Consider the following 16,228-nt stretch of genomic DNA (forward strand, 5'->3'; position numbering starts at 1 on the left):
CCAAATCTGAAACGCTAGGGACCAAGGGAGCTACTCCCGTGGAAGGGAGTTACCAGTTTGGTTTTTGTTTTGCTTTGTTTTTTGATTTTAGAAATTTGGTAAAGCAGAAAAACACAAGCAATGTTGATTCAGTGCCCACGTGGCAAAGTGGGCCGTTGCACTGGGAAAAGGGCACCTCTGCATCTCTGTTCCCCTGTGGCTCCCAGTGCAGTGTGGAGAACCCTGATCTCCGGGATATTTGAAGAGTATGCAGCTTTGGGAGACACTGGAAACAGTCCTCTGGGCAGAAAGTCAGAGTCCTCCCTTCTCGGCTCTGCTTCCTTAGGATTAGCTCTTGTCTTAGGCTACCATGTTTACAAATGACTATGGCAGAACCAGGCACTACCTCCTTTCTCATTCATGTCCAGGGGGAAGACTGTGAAAGTTCATTGCTAGGAATTCTAGGGGGAAAAAAATCTCACTCTATCTCCTCAGCTTTGACCCCAGTCAAAGGGGACAGGCACCCCTCAAACTAAGATTGGGAACAGTGAGAGGACTGTGGCAAGTGATTTCTTTTCATTCATTCATTGGCACTTATTGAGCACCTACCATGTTCCTGGCGCTCATCTAGGTGCTAAAGATGCCATGGTGAACAAAGTGTACAAAATCCCTTCAACTGTAACAAGATGCCCAAGATTTCCAAGCCACTGACTTTATGGCTCTATCTTGGGTAACCTACTAATTTTCTGGAAGTGGGGGAATGTGCCCAGGGTGACTCTTTTCCCCACCACAGTAGAGAGGAAGGGACCGTTCAGCTACCAGTTCTCTTCATTTGTAAGTCTGGCATGATGTGACTCCCCTGTTACAAAAAGCTACAATCACCCAGAGCAAGTGCCACCTTTCCCCTGAACTCAGAGGTTGTCAGCTGCTGCAACTCTTTGTTTTCCCCCACTCTCCAAGCTGTACATGGAGAGAAAGGAGATTGAGAGGCGAGAGGGCAGATGCATGGATGGTGGGGTTATGGCTTCCTCTGGACACCAGAGAAACTTCACCTGTGCCCTCCTGAGAGAGGAGCATTCACTGCATTTTAACAGAATGCTATTCTCTGCAGATATTTCATTTTCAGGCTAGTGAACAAGTGAGGCATCAGAAGGAAGAATGCTGATGGAGGTTTGGGTAAAGGCAAGAGAGCTGATAAATATTTCCCTTCTGAGGCAGTATGAAAACACCCACATCAAGGATAAGTAGCTTGCTTGAGAAAAGTCAAAGTCAAAATGAAGTATGAATTATTGATTGTCAGTAAGTCAGGAACTAACATTCTACTTTTACCCCCACTCCATCTTCTCTAATTTTGGCAATAATTCAACAGCCTCTTTCACATCCAGAAGCCAACCCTTCAAATACCACTTGCTATTTTCCTTTTATCCTCTTATTTTCTCTCCTTCCCTTTCATCCTCTCTCCCCCTCCCATTCTCATTTCTCTCATTCTCTTGCTCCCCTCTTTTCCCCTCCTTTTGCTTTAGGATGTATCCTAGCAACAGTGATTTCAATTTAAAAAGGATGGGAAGGGCCACCAGTGTTGCCAAGGTTACCAGTATTTCCTGCTGTCATCGGAGGAAGTAACTCCTGTGTCGATCACAATGGAATCAGATGCCCCAACAGGACACCTTCCTTGCTATGCTGCCTGTCTCCTCAACATCCAGATAATGAGAGGGTTTTGCTCAGCAAAAAGTTTTGCCAAACTGTCTCACAGTATCTTGGATGTTATCAGTTAGTGAGAAACTATTCTATAACCCAGATGTTTGTAGAAAAGTTTAGGGAAATGTAAAATAGTGATAATGGCAATAATAAGATTTCAAAATCATTTGAGGGCAGCAATTCTATTCATTTGAGGTATACCATCAGATTTCCAATAGCGAGATAACAGTATTGTTGGTCAACAGAGCCCCTACGGTGATAATGACTCAATATCAGATAATTTACCTTTCAAAAATATAATAATCACAGTAATTTGTACCTATATACCATCATTTAGGTGCTATATCCACGTTAAAAGATAAAAATCTCCAAAATTAACCATCATTATAAAAAAATAAAAATTCATTTGGCAGGATCTTTTCTATTAGTCATAAAAAGATAGCCATTAGTGTCCAGGAACTAATTTAAAGACTGTTTACATTAGGCCTAGAGCATAAACATGAGGCCCAGAAGACCTAAGACCAGCCTCCATGTGTGGCCCCAGGTCTGAACTCACATTCCCTAGATCACTCAGGCTAAAACATCTACGACTTTTCTATGTCATAGCACCCTACACTGGCATACCCCCTTACAAAACCCTCATACTTCCTATTTCATCCCCACAATGGCTATGTAAGGTGCACTTTCCCCATTTTACAGATGATCAAACTAAAAGCCAGGGACTTTGAGTGACTTAAGTGGCAGAAGATCTGGTACCAGGCCTTCTGACTCCTACCTCATGGTATAGCACTTTCCTTCCACCAGATGCTGATGAAATAGTACCTATGCATGGCTTCTTCCCCTGCTTCCTTACTAGTTCCTCCTAGAAGCATTTCCTGCATAAATCACTTGCAAATGAATCCTCCTCTGGGGTTAACTTCTTGGAAACCCAACTCCTACAACTCCTATCACAGTGCTTTCTCTCCATGGCTCCAGCCGTCACTATTCCCTTCCCTTGACCCTTCATGCCAGGGGTTGGTAATGGTTCCCACTCTTGCTAGCTCTGGCATGCTTTCCCAGTCTTGGGGGTTCCCTTAACTCTGTTCACACTCACTCTTTTAGTTCTTTAGTTGAAGTCTCATGAGGTACCTTAGTTGGTTTCTGTTCAATGCAGATACCATAACTGTTAGAGCCTCTTCACTGAGCTCCCCAATTTCTCTTTCACCCTTCCTCTCCTTCAATCTCTTCTCCATAGACTGGTTGGAGTGATATTTTAAAATCTTAATTAGATTACATCATTCCCCACATAAAACCATCAATGGATCCCCACCATGCACAGACAATGTCCGAGTTCCCTGCCACCATGGAGATCTTTCATGCTTCACCTGGTATCTTCAGCCACAACTCTGACCACTTCCTTCCTAATATACTTACATCACAGCAATACCAAACTACATGTCATTCCCAACACAGACCAGGGGTGCATCTTACCTCTGTGCTTTGGTTCAGCTCATGCTGTTCTTGAAGTGTAGTGTGCTCTCTTCTCCTCCAAATGTCACTAACTGGTTCCTCCAGTCCAAGCAAGTGTCATCTCTCCAGGAAGACTGTGGTTGCTGGAAGATACAGATTCTTCATTTATTAATTTTTATACCATCCATTTCAGCCTGACACAGAATAGAAAGCATGTTGAATGAATGGCCTTTCAAGGAGTGAAAATGGCTACTACTGACTAAAACTACTGATTATTGGAGATATCTCTGAAAAGTGAACCAATAATGTTAATAATTGCCATTTACTTGTGCCAACTCTGTACCAGACACTTAAAACATAATGTTATTATTTAATCTTCACAACAAATATAAGGTCTCATTATCCTTTTTTTAAAGCTGAGAAAAATAAAGCTCACAAAGATAAGAAATGTCCCTTAGGTCACACAGTTAATAAGGGATGGACTTGGGATTTGAGTACTGGCATGTCTATCTTCATTCCCAGGACTGTGCTCTCCCCTTTAAAGAGAAGCATCTACATCATAATGTAAAGTAGAGCTGCACCTATGACCTCACGGGGGGCAAAACCCTCATTCCACTTCCGTTCCCAGCCTTCCAGTCACCATGAAGACGAGAGACATTCGTTGGTTTCCTATACCCATGTTTATATTAAAGTCACAAAACTTCAGCAGCATTACCAATGCTCTATCTGTGCATCTATTTCTAGCTATTTTAGAAGGTGTTTTGTTTGGTGGCATTTCATCTAAAGAGATGGCAGAACTAGAGAGAGTCAGATATTTATACGGGACAAATAAATCCTTCCTATATACCATACACAATAAAATACTCATGGAACATTGCTTCCCTGCAAGAGCTACTACTACAGCCCGCATCCCGTGAATGTCTTTCACCGGTTCTCCGTAGGACTCAGCAAGGTCCTGATCACATGCTGATCACACACACAGAGCCAGATTCAGACAATTAAAGTCATGATTTGTTTTCGCTACCATCAAAACTTGATAACTAAATGGTAGCAGTACTTAATGTAGCATTTTATAAGCAACAGTGAATTACCCATGGTTAGTGACTAATAATAAATTAGTATGGTTATACTCGACACACACAAAAATGTCTACAGATGGGAGATCATGTCACAAGCTTGAAAAAGAGAACGTCAGAATCAGGTTACACAAAAATCACACAACAGGCAACTCAAAAAAACAGATCTGCCTCCTTCTGACTTCTGCCTAGCTCAGAGCCTCCTTCTCCACTTCACAATGTGGTCACCGCCACAGTGAGACGGCTCTTCTCTGCCCTCTGTCACCCCAGTGAAGGGACCAACTTGTCCTGTCTCTGCCTAGGACTTTACTGGTTTTCTTACTGAAAATTCTGTATTTACTACTGAAAATTTGGCTTCTAGTTATGGTAACTGTGGTAGGCAGAGTAATGGCTTCCCAAAGATGTCTGAATCTTATTCCCTGGAACCTGTGAATATGTTAGCTGACATGAAAGGGACTTGGCAAATGGAAGGATCTTGAGGTGGGCCTTATCTAATCACATTGGTCCTTAAAATCAGAGAACTTTTTCTGGCTATAGCCAGAGAACCATGCAGCTGCCAAAGAATGGTCCCCAAAATGCAACATTGCCAGCTTTGAAGACAGAGGAAGGGGGCCCCTAGAAACTGGAAAAAGCAATGAAATGGATTCTCATCACACCTCCAGAAAGAAACACAGCCCTGCTACACTTTGATTTCAGCCCAGTGAAACCCACACTGGAATTTTGACCTATAGAACCGCAAAGATAATAAATGTGTTGTTTTAAGCTATAAGTTTGTGGTAATTTGTTATGGTAGCAATAAAAAAAAAAAAAACTAATATAGGAACCAACTCATCCCAGTTTGCCCAGCACTGGCCAAGTTTTAAAACTAAAAATCCCACATTCTGGGAACCCCTTCAGTCCTGGAAAAACCAGGACAGTTCATCACTCTACCCCCATTTTTCATTCCCAGAGTTTCTGATTCAACAGATCAAGAATGAAGCCTCAGAGTTTGTATTTCTAACATGTCCTCAGGACATAATGATGTGCTTCTGAGGACCTTACTTTTCAACCACTGTCCTAAGAGACAAAGACCTCTGGGACAACCATGAATCGATTTTCATCTGTTCACCCACATGCCAGGCATAGATAAAAATGAAATGGGTTTGTGGGCAGGTATCAACTACTAGAGCTGACCAAATACACAACTCTGAGATCTTCTAGATGTGCTAGAGCACATTTGGAACACTTCCATTTCTGCCTTTTATAAACCTTTGGGCTCTGGGCAAGTTACCTACTACTTTAACTCTCAGAATTGGAGCTAAAATATGTAAACCATATGACATTGCTCAGTAAATGAATAGCCACGTAAGAAGCCAGTCATTTCTGAAGTATCACTCATGCAGCTCAGACACCTAATAAGAATGTGGAAGGGGAAGGTGGATCTTTGCCATTCATCCTTGGTGTGAAGATCTGAAGTCTTGGTTATACTATTCAAATTCAGCAAATTCCCACCACAGTTTGAAAAAAACATAGGTTTCCTGGATTCTCCTATTTTTCATTTATTCAGAAACATGTTTTAAGCCCCTCTTATGTACAAGCCACCAAGTTAAATGCTGTAGTCTCTTCTAAGTCTAGGATTCATCAATTATTCAACAAATATGTATTAAGGACCCACACAGTATGCCAGACACTATTGTCCGTGCTGGCATTATAATGGGCAAGATGACAGAAAAGATCTCTGCTCCCAGAGAACTCATATTTTAGGGAAGCTAAACAGTAAAGAAAACAGAGGAGAGGAGAAAAGAGGGGAATGAGAATGTCAGTGGTGTTATTTACTATGACAAGATAAAACTCCCCAGGGATTGCCTTATAATAAAAAGGTAGTTTGAGATGTCCTCTATCAGGAGGTAGCATTTGAGCTGAGATCTGCACAACTGGGGGAAATCATTACAAACGGAGGAACAGCTAGTATAATCTAAGAAGGAATGGAGTTTGGTACTTACAAAAAAGTGGCCAAAGGAAAAACAATGTGGATGGATCATAGTACGCAATGGGGAGAGACAGGAGATGGAAGGATTCTGTGAGTCTCTGATATTGTAGATCCTCGGTTGGCATGGATCATCTTCTGGCAGCAGGAAGCTTTATTAGGCGGAAAAAAAAAAAAAAAAACCCTGATTTTAAGGTGTATTTTCCATCCATGGTTAGTTTCTTACATCTGTTATTCTGATACCTAATCTGGTTTCTGTTTGTAGGAGGCATATGTTATTGTCAGTCAAACATCTCTTTTTCCTCTTTTTCTAGAAGAGGAAGCAGTTCTCCTCCTACTCCCACCCTCTGGTTGGTTGGGGTAAGATTCCAATACAGGGAGGTAAATAGTGCAGGCAAAACCAGTCATAAATTTTCCTGGGATTTTCCTAACTCAAATTAAGGGGAACATCTCTTTTTCCTCACAAGTCATGGAGCTATAAAGATAAAATCCTGAGGCAGGTTCTAGACATGGTTGCAGCCTCATGGGGAGAGCTGGTGTTAATGAGTGAAAAGAGAGAAGCAGAGCTGAAGTATGGGGAGACAGAGACAGAGAGCTGAGGCCTTTACTTCTCTAGATGAAGACCACAGGACCCTTCCCCCACTAGTGCCATAGTTTGATTCCCTGAGCCAAAAGCTTCCTCTATGGTTTAAGATAGCTTGAGTAGGGTTTCCATCATTTCAGCCAAGTTCTTACTGTTAAACTATTCGTGACTTCACCTTAAACCTGAGTGTTTCCCAATTCCTGTCTTCCTGGCCTTGCCCCAGCCTTTCCAGGCATCCAACCTCTGTTATGCAACTTTCCTTGATTCTCCCAATGCTGAGAAGGGGTAGAACATAGTTGTTAGAACCTGAGCTTTAAAGAAACAGATTTGTGACTGAACTCCTGCTCATTTTAGACTAACTACCTGGCCTAAGTCAAGTTACTGAACCGAACTGAATCCCAGGTCCCACCTGTAAGAAAATGGAGATAATACGAGGGCTTGCCCACAAGTAAGTGCAACCCTTTTGAACTAGGAGATGTGGGGGTTAAGTGAAATAATGAAAGTAAAGCACACAGCACCATACATGGTTGCCTTCATTATAACTCAGCATTCAGATGCTACTAGTGTCCCTTAACTTCCCTTTAGGGTTTGCTTTCTTCTGCTGGCCAAATGGAATACAATTTCTTCATTCTTTTCATTTTCTCCCCCCTACTGCCCTACCAACAGTGTTATCAGTCCATAATCTATAGAAGGAAAATTGGACCGTATGCCCATGCAGATCTAAGTAAAACTGAGGTGTGTGACCCTCGGTGCTGGTGCTGCATACTTGAGATCACTGATGCTATTTGAGACGCTGTGTCATTGCTCTGCTCTGACATGAGAAAGAGTGAGACTGCCTGCACACAGTTTCACAAAGTGATAGGTGTTTGGAATTGAACTATGAAGCTGTTCTACTACTGGGAGTGTTGACAAGATAATATATGCAAAGCATTTGGTCTGCTTGGAAGGCAGGTATGAGCAAAATACAAAGTGGGATTAATTATTGATTATCTGTGGGAAGGAGGAATAGAGAAGCAGAGACCCATACTTCTCTTTTGGCATATTTTACATTCTGCTTTGTGTTGCAATTATTTCCCTATCAGACTGTAAACTCTGAGATGAGGGGCTTTGCCTTATGAATTGTTGTATCCCCTATAATCCCTGGAAAATAGTAGGTTTCTGACAAATGTTGGCTAAGTGAATGTCAAAAGAATAATTAGAATACATGGTTAATAACAAAACAACAATTACTTTGTGTGAAATAAAGAATAAACAAGTAAGAAGGCAGTGTGATATTGTGAGAGAAGAAAAATCTTTATGTTCAAATCCAAGTTCTTTCATTCATTGGTTTTATAAACTTAGGTCAATACTTGATATATTTTATCTTTCTTTTCATCTAAATAATAGGAAGTTCAATGCCCACTTGGCATGTTTGTTATCAGGATTAAGTATAACAATGCCCAGAACTGTTATAAATGATAATATAATTATCTGTAGAATCTTAATGCTCCAAGTTATATTCTAGGTAACTGTTTGTATCCCTCTGGTCAACCACATTAACTCTCTGAATGGCCTTGGTTAGATGCTTCCTTAAAATGGCCTGTTTCCCTCAATTACAAGTGGAGAACATTGCATCTTAATCTATTTTTCTTTCTCTTATTTTAAATGTAATTAAATCAACATTCTAGGCCGAGTTAAAACAAAAAAAAAAAAAGACTTCACACTTACTGTACTACAACTGGGCTTATCTCCTGCTTTGGTCAGGCATTCCAGATGGCTGCTGCATTCCCTTGGCTGTTCCTTTGCTTGTGAGGTTTTTCTGGGATTGAGTTTGTTCTTAAGAGGCATCAAAGCCCCTTGATAAAACATGGCAGGTGTTCTTTAAAATGCTCTTTAAATTTATCACTCAGTTAAAAAATGCATAGGAAGCAAATAAATCTGTGGATCCAACTCAGGAAGAAACTAGAGTGAGAGCACAGATAATTCACCAGTAAGTTGCTCACTAGGCCCAGCAAACTCTAAATCCTCCAGATATTTTTGCTTTGACTTAGGAAGGCAGCAAGGTGTTGCCGCCCCCACTCTCCATGATGAATGCTCCATATAACCAGCAAATCATCCACTTCTTTACTCTAGGCCAATTCCAGAGAATTTCTGATGGGCTACTAGATGGAAAATTCAGGGTTTTGGGAGGGGGGGCGGTGGGATGGACGGATTCCAGCAGGCAGGACTCGGAATAAAGCTTATAATAACTAATCACATATCAATGGTGGTCGACCCTTCTAGTGAAATGTCTTTTTTGTACCTCATTATGGTAAAAAGAAATCATTGTCTTCAATTTTGAAGTGCCACACAGGGGTGCCTGGCTGGCTTAGTTGGTAGAGCATGGGACTTTTGATCTTGAGGTTGTGAGTTCAAGCCCCATGTTGGGTGTAGAGATGACTTAAACAAAACAAAACCAAAGTTGAAGCACCACACAAAATCTTCCTTAATATAGTGCCCCAGGTACAGAGAAAAGGGAATCTATGAATAACATTCCTGTGTTTCTCCTTCACTTTCACACAATTACCACACAATACTGCCACCAGAGGTGTGGGTTTTCCATATATCAAACAATTCTCTGACACCAGCTAGGTGTTCTACAATTCAATTTTGACACTATCTACCCGGAGTTAGTGTACATCCCACAGGTAAAGGGCTCAAACTCACAAGATTGCCCCAACTTCAGACACCAACTGCAAGTCACAGGTTGTCACCCTTACTTTTGACCAATTGGCTTTAAATAGGGACTCCCATAACCCCTCCTTGGGTTTGATAATTTGCTAGAATGGCTTATGGAGCCATTTACATTCACTGGTTTATTATCAAGGCCATAATAAAAAATATGAATAAATAGCCGGATGAAGAGATCTATAGGGTGAGGTCTAGAAAAGTCCTGAGCTCAGGAGCTTCTGTCCCTGTGGCATTGAGGTGTGCCACCCTCCTGGAATGTAGACTTGTTCACCAACCCAGAAGCTCTCCAAACTTGGTAACTTAGGGAATTTTTATGCAGGCTTCATTGTATAGGCAGAATGGATTATTATCTCAATCTCCAGGCCCCTCTTCTTCCCAGTGGATGAGGGGTAGATCTGAAAGTCCCAACCTTCTAATCATGGCTTGATCATTCTGAGACCAACCCCCATCCTGAAGCTATCTAGAAGCCCACCAAGAGTCACCTCATTAGAGCAAAAGACATTCCTAAATTCCAAGGGATTTAGGAGCTCTATATTGGGAACTGGGGTCAAAGACCAAATATTAGAACAAATGTTCCTACTACTCTTATCACTTAGGAAATTAAAGGGTTTAGCTTTGTGCCAGAAACTGGAGATCGAGACCAATACATATATTTTCTATTATTTCACAAAATTTAACTATAAATAAAACACAGAAAAGCAGAGTTGATACAGATGAAATGGGAAAGAGTCCTTTAGATTCTGCCTTTAGCTCAATTTTCCAAAAGTCAGTCTCCCATGAACAAGCAATTGGTCAAATGACCAGCTAAAAGAATACATGTGCTGTGTGGTTTTCATTTGGTCTTCATACAGTGTTCTAAGAAACGTCCAATTTGTTTCTGACCAAGCTCCCTTCTGCTGCAGCTGGAACAGCAGAGAACAGTGAGGTTTTTTGGAAGCTTTCATGAGCCACAGCTGTGATGAAGGACCTTTCCTATAGCCAGGAGTTCTGTGGCCTGATCCACCCCACTCCCCACCACCATCACCATGGGTACAATGAGTCCACTCTTAGTGATAGGTGACTGTTTCCAGTGTAATCTGTGGGTGACACCCAGTTTGGTCACCACCTCTTCCCAAGCTTTCAGGGCTCTTCTGCTATCTCGTGGCTACCCAAGAATCTCAACCACAGCTGTCCATCTGGATTCTACCTTCCTGCCACAGCTGCCCATTTCCCTAGGCCACTTCCCCCAACACCCTTCTCTTCTCTCTTACCTTAGAACCTATTTGTTTTCCAAGGTGAAAGCTAGTTAAACTGATAAATGGAGTGTATTACTCCTTCCAGGAGGCATATTCATATTTTAGTGAGTGACTTACAGAGGAACAGCCTATAAATACTAAAATAATAAATAGCTCTCATTTATTGTGCATCTAATACACATCAGGCACCAAGGACCACTTTACATCCATTATTTCTATTCTGTGCCACAGTCACACAGGGAGTATATTTGCCATTTTACAGAATGAAGAAACTGAAGCAATTTGCCTGAGGTCACAGATCCAGTAATGGACAAAGCTAGAAAATGATTCTGGGTCTATTTGGTTTGATTTGATTGAGCATCTCTAAGCAGGACTTGAGGAAAAAACAATAATCACAAAGCACTTTCAATGCCATAATAGTAAAATAACTTGAGGGTAAATAGGGTTCTCAATGACTTTTATATCACACCTCATTGTAGCTTCCCTTCTCCATCTTAGAATAGGCAGCTCTTCCTGTCAAGACAATCTTGATCTAAACTAAACACTTTACTGGTCATCAATCCCAAGGTAAACATATCTAAAGAGTTCTCTTGATCTCAAATCCCTGTAGGTCTTGAACACAGGGTTTCTCTGCTTTCTCCAGTTTAGAAATGAGGATCTCACAGGACAGATCATAAAGCACTGAGAAGTCAGCTGAAAGACAGAATTCCATTAAAGCTGAGGATCAAGCCTGCTGAGCTAAAGGCACAGCTCTCTGTGACCATGGCAATGGCCAGGCAACCCAGGAAAGCACAGCTTGGTCTATGAAGAGAAATAGGATGAGACCTGTAAGGAAGGTAGACTTGGTGAATTCTCAAGAAGAGAAAGATGTGAGCCAGGAATAGCAGAGCTGTGAATTCAGAAATGATTAGTCTTCAAGTGATCTCCAAAGCTGAGAAAGTTGGAAGTTCTATTTAGGTAATTGCTCTTCAGTTTTATTATGAACAAAGATTCTCACACCCCTAGTAAAGCAGAGTTTATTATACCTAAGGCAATAATCGTGAGAGTATCTCTGCTGACATTATACTGGAAAAAGTATGAGAAAGAAGAATATTATGTATGTCCCCAAGGCAAAGCTAAAAAGGAGGAGCCCAAAAACACTGGGTTGTGGTTGTCAAAGGGCACATCCCCACATCCCCCTACTTGCCATAACTTTCCATCCAACCACCTCCCAACACATGCACACCCCTTTTCCCCATCCCTACCCCAGTGAATTGGAATCCATTGAGCACCTTTTCCGTGGAAGGCCTTGGGTTTGGTAACTGTGAGAAATACAAAGATGCATGAAACAAAGGCCTGGCTCTGTGTTATTTCCTAGACCCTTAGAATCACAGAGCTGAAAATACAGGCTTTTCATTCAAACAGCATTTCAATCACTTTGAATTCTTGCAAATCTCTCAAAGTCAAACCTTTTTTTTAAGGGTCCCACTGCAAAGTCTGTGAACCTAAATATAGCAGCCACCAACATTCTGAAACTCTACAGTCTACTGACTACTTCATATGCATTCTCTAAGCCTCACAGAGACCCTCTGAGAGAGGCATTATTATTATTCCTATTATTTTACGGATGAGAAAACTGAGGCCTAGAAAGGTTAATCAGGCTGGAATATTCAAGGAAGTCTGACTCCAAAGCCCATGCTGATATTTACCCTACTGCCTCTCACTTGTTTTATACCAGAAGAGGTGAAAGCCAGAGTCTGGTTTCACCTTTCTAACACTGGTACATGGCAGGCACCCTGTGGTCTCCCTGAAATCCTAGTGGGTAGAAGGACAGGCAAGGCAACCACTCCATATAAGGGAAATTCTGGTCTTTTTAATAAATCTAATGCGTTGATAACAAACAAGGAAATGGTCCAGTGGGTGGAGTGGGTGGAGTCAGTCTATCTTCTGCAGGCAATAATACACTAAATCCCTAAGGCAGGTAGGGTTGCCATGTGGAGAAGGCATGGAACAACTCCTTTTTGGAGAGCTGTCACAATGCAGACCATCTCTTATTGAGTTCCAAATCTGCCACTTACTAATTGTGTGACTTTGGACAGGTCACAGCCTCTCCCAGTCGTCTAGTCTCGTCTGTGAAACGATTATCATCGTGCCTGCCTCAGGCCTGTTGTGACACTCAACAGAATAACACATGCAAATCAATTAAAACACTGCAAGTGCTCTGGCAAAATCAGCTATTTTAAATTTTAAGTTATTTCCAGTTCCATGGAGATTTCCTTTAAGTTATACATCCCTGTTCTGTCTATCTCCCTGCCTCTCACTATGCCACAGTTTTCAATGTTCAGGGATAGAATGTGATTTCTTTGTGATAAACCATTCAAACAAGTGGGTAAAAAAGTGCCATGGAAAAGAGACCAGGATGCTCAGATCGACAGCTGGTGGCACCCATGACAGCCGCTCTGGGTACCACCTTCTTCTCATATCACGGGCCTCAGGAATCCTGAGCCAGGTGGCAGGGAATCCTGCTGTTTGCTCCTGGTTTTCATCTCTGCAGGCTGATGCTCAGGGAGAGCAAACTCCTTCCCCATTTGCCTGAGGCGGGGAGATGCCTAATTATGCACCATGCTTCTGATTTCCCTCTGGAAGGCTGGCGCCAGGGCCTGAACTCCGCTCTCCCCCAAATCTCCAGAGACACAAGCTCCTGGAAAGCCTCAGCCATCGCCCTTCCCCCACCATGCATGCGCACACGCGCGAGCAGCCTGCACCCCGCCCCCCCCAACACAGACAATGGCTGCGGGCACCAGTCCAACCCCACCCGATACCACCACCCTGAGACCGGGATTGAGAGAGTCAGGAAGACAGGAGGGGACTGGAGAGGCGCTGCTCGGCGCAGAATAGCTCTTGGGGACCTGACCAAGCCTGTTTTAAATATTCCGTTCACATGTATATTCCACCACTGTACTGACAGTTTTTCCCTGGTGAGCAGACCCTGATTTTCATATTTCTTCTCCTCGCTTTTAGAGAGTTTGCCTTGTAGGAAAAAGCTCCCTTCCCCCCTCCCTGCCTGGTATTACCCCTGAGAACATTCCTGACTAAGGCTGTTTCCAGCCTGCATTCCCTGCCCCCTCCTTCTATTGCTCGGAGAAACTAAACAGTGAAAATTCAGAAAATATGTCATCCCCTTAGGAAAAAGCGATTTGAATGTTTTAGCAAGGAAATCACTTCAAAAGCATTTGCTTCCACCCACCCCCTCCAGCAGCCTGAGAAGCCAGGAAATGAAGGCAGATTCTACAGAACAGACACCATCAAAGAGTAAATCAACACCCCAGGGACTGCAGTGAGGGCCCTTCTGTTGCATAAACACCCGGCCACAGCCCATTAAACGGAGCTGGTTTAACCAAATCACAGGGTTTTCCTCTGGGCTTCTAACCCCAAGGGCTCCCTTTACTCCCGAGTGGCTGTCCACTGCGTCTTTCCCTCTGGTGTCTGAAGATTTCATCCATATGGTTTCCATTTCTCTTTCACAAAATGGATAATGTGGACTCTACTAAATAAGAAGAATCTCCGATCCAGGGTTGTGGCACTGCTTGCTACCAGCATCACATGCACTTACAGCGTGATTGATTCTAACCACATATTACATTACCAATTCGATTTTCTTTTTTTCCCCTCCTCCCTTCTCTGCCACCCTCCTTCCTTCCTTCCTTCCTTAGAAAGAGTGGAGGTTAGAAAGAGGTAAAAGAGGTGACAAACTGTAACTACAGTAAAATTATGACCTGTTCCTTTCAAATCATTGGCTCCAATTAGCCTTTAAAGCAAAGACCAATCTTGAGCTTTCTATGAAAGACTGTGGGTTTCTCTCCCTGGGAGAGAGGGAAACTATGGTCCAGCAGCACCTGGGCACTTGCTTAAGATGAAGAATCTGAGGCCCCACCCCAGACCAACTCAAAGAGTCTGCACTTGAACAAGATCTCCAGGTGATCCAAATGCAAGTTAAGGTTTGAGAAGCACCGGTCTATGGGATGGTTACACATCACATACACCTTCCAGGATTTTTCCTCACCATAATCCCACACTAAGTCATAGGGAACAATCTCTGCTGCTCTGTGTATAAAATTACCAAGTTTAGTGCCTCTGCTGAGAGTATATATACACAGGATTCTGCACAAGCTCAGTGAGCTATGGGGGGCTGGCATGTGGGCAACGGACGCACTAGGAAGGGGCCCATAGACTCTAGACTCACTGACTCTGGAAGCCAGTGCTGCCCAGTAGGTCAGCTTTAGCTGAGAAGACTCACCAGCAAGATAGGCTGCCCCAAGCCAGGTCTTATCAGCTGCTTCAGAGCCTGTGAGCCCCTGCTGACTCTGGCATCGTGGAAGCAGCCCTGGACCAGAAATCAGCAGACCTGGATTCAGAGTCTCCTTTCATCTCATCCTGGTTTTGGACAAGTTACTAGATCTATCCTCAGTTTCTTCATCTCTACAATGAGACTATTAATACCAGCCTAGTTTGCCACACAAGTTAGTTGTGAGGATCACATGAAACAACATATTTCAAAACACTGTAAACCATGGAGCAGTATTTAATTATTATTTATTATTCTTAATTAGTATAGAATCATAGAACAGAGGTAGATTCAGATTGGAAGAAAATTAATAGATCCAATCTCCCTTCTTAAATAGGAATCCCTTTCCTGCTAGTAAGAGAAATCACCAGCTGATTCTCTCCTGTAACCTCTGGGAAAAAAAAATAATAAAAGGATGGTTGGATGAATGGACAAATGAACATCTGTTGTGCATGATTACTGGGTAGGTGTTTTGCATATATTCCACAGATGCTCACAAGAGTGGGAGCACACAGACATCCTGGGGTGGATGCTGTGATGTACCATCCCCCTCAGGAATGAAGGACGTATTCTTCCAGCTAAGGAGTGCTGCTGGCAGAAGGCCCTCAATTATCAGCCCACTTTGGGGGATTACTTTGGCTAAGGAGAGTTGCTTCCCCCCAGGCTGCATCCAACAACTCCTCAACACAAGGGTTTCAAAGGCCCAGCTCTCTTCTCCAACTCAAGATGGCTCCAAAGGGTCATCCCATCTGTGTTTTCCATTGAGGCTGCATTAAAGCTCTATTTGTCCCTCTGCTCAGTCCTGCTTCCTTTCCTTCCCTTCTCTAGGGATTCTTTCCAAGAGTACTCCCTAATAAACCACCTGCTTGATAATCTCCATCTCAGAGCCTGCTTCCCAGAGAACCCATGCTAATTTCTTATGCTTTGAGCCTATCATGTCAACCACACACATTCACTGAACAGCCTTGGGATCAGAGACTATCAGAGACTCACAGTGAAACAGAGACTATTCTTTCAAAGCTGAAAGAAAACTTGGGGATCATTTCACCCAACCACTTCATTTAATAGAAAAGATTGAGTTTTCATACTTTGACTAAGGTCACCTTGCTAGTTAACGACAGAGCCAAAAGTAAACCCCAGGCCTCCTGACTAATGATTCAGTATTTTTTCTATTGCACAAGAACACTGCCCTCGAAAGAGAAAAGGCCC

The 16,228-nt window shown here is 42.7% G+C and overlaps 1 long non-coding RNA gene across 1 annotated transcript in view; it reads right to left on the reverse strand.

Moving 5' to 3' along the window:
- Positions 1-2,881: 2,881 nt before the first annotated feature.
- LOC145715926 (uncharacterized) overlaps positions 2,882-16,228 on the reverse strand; it is a 220,580-nt gene continuing 207,233 nt past the window's right edge. The window contains exons 2-3 of the long non-coding RNA XR_014138215.1: positions 6,185-6,320; positions 2,882-3,269 (exon numbers count right to left, since the gene is read on the reverse strand). This is a non-coding gene — a long non-coding RNA (uncharacterized LOC145715926). The remainder of the gene's footprint in view (positions 3,270-6,184; positions 6,321-16,228) is intronic.

Source organism: Leptonychotes weddellii, chromosome 1 (genome assembly GCF_054177405.1).
Source record: "Leptonychotes weddellii isolate Sample4059 chromosome 1, ASM5417740v2, whole genome shotgun sequence".
NCBI classification, from domain to species: Eukaryota; Metazoa; Chordata; class Mammalia; order Carnivora; family Phocidae; genus Leptonychotes; species Leptonychotes weddellii.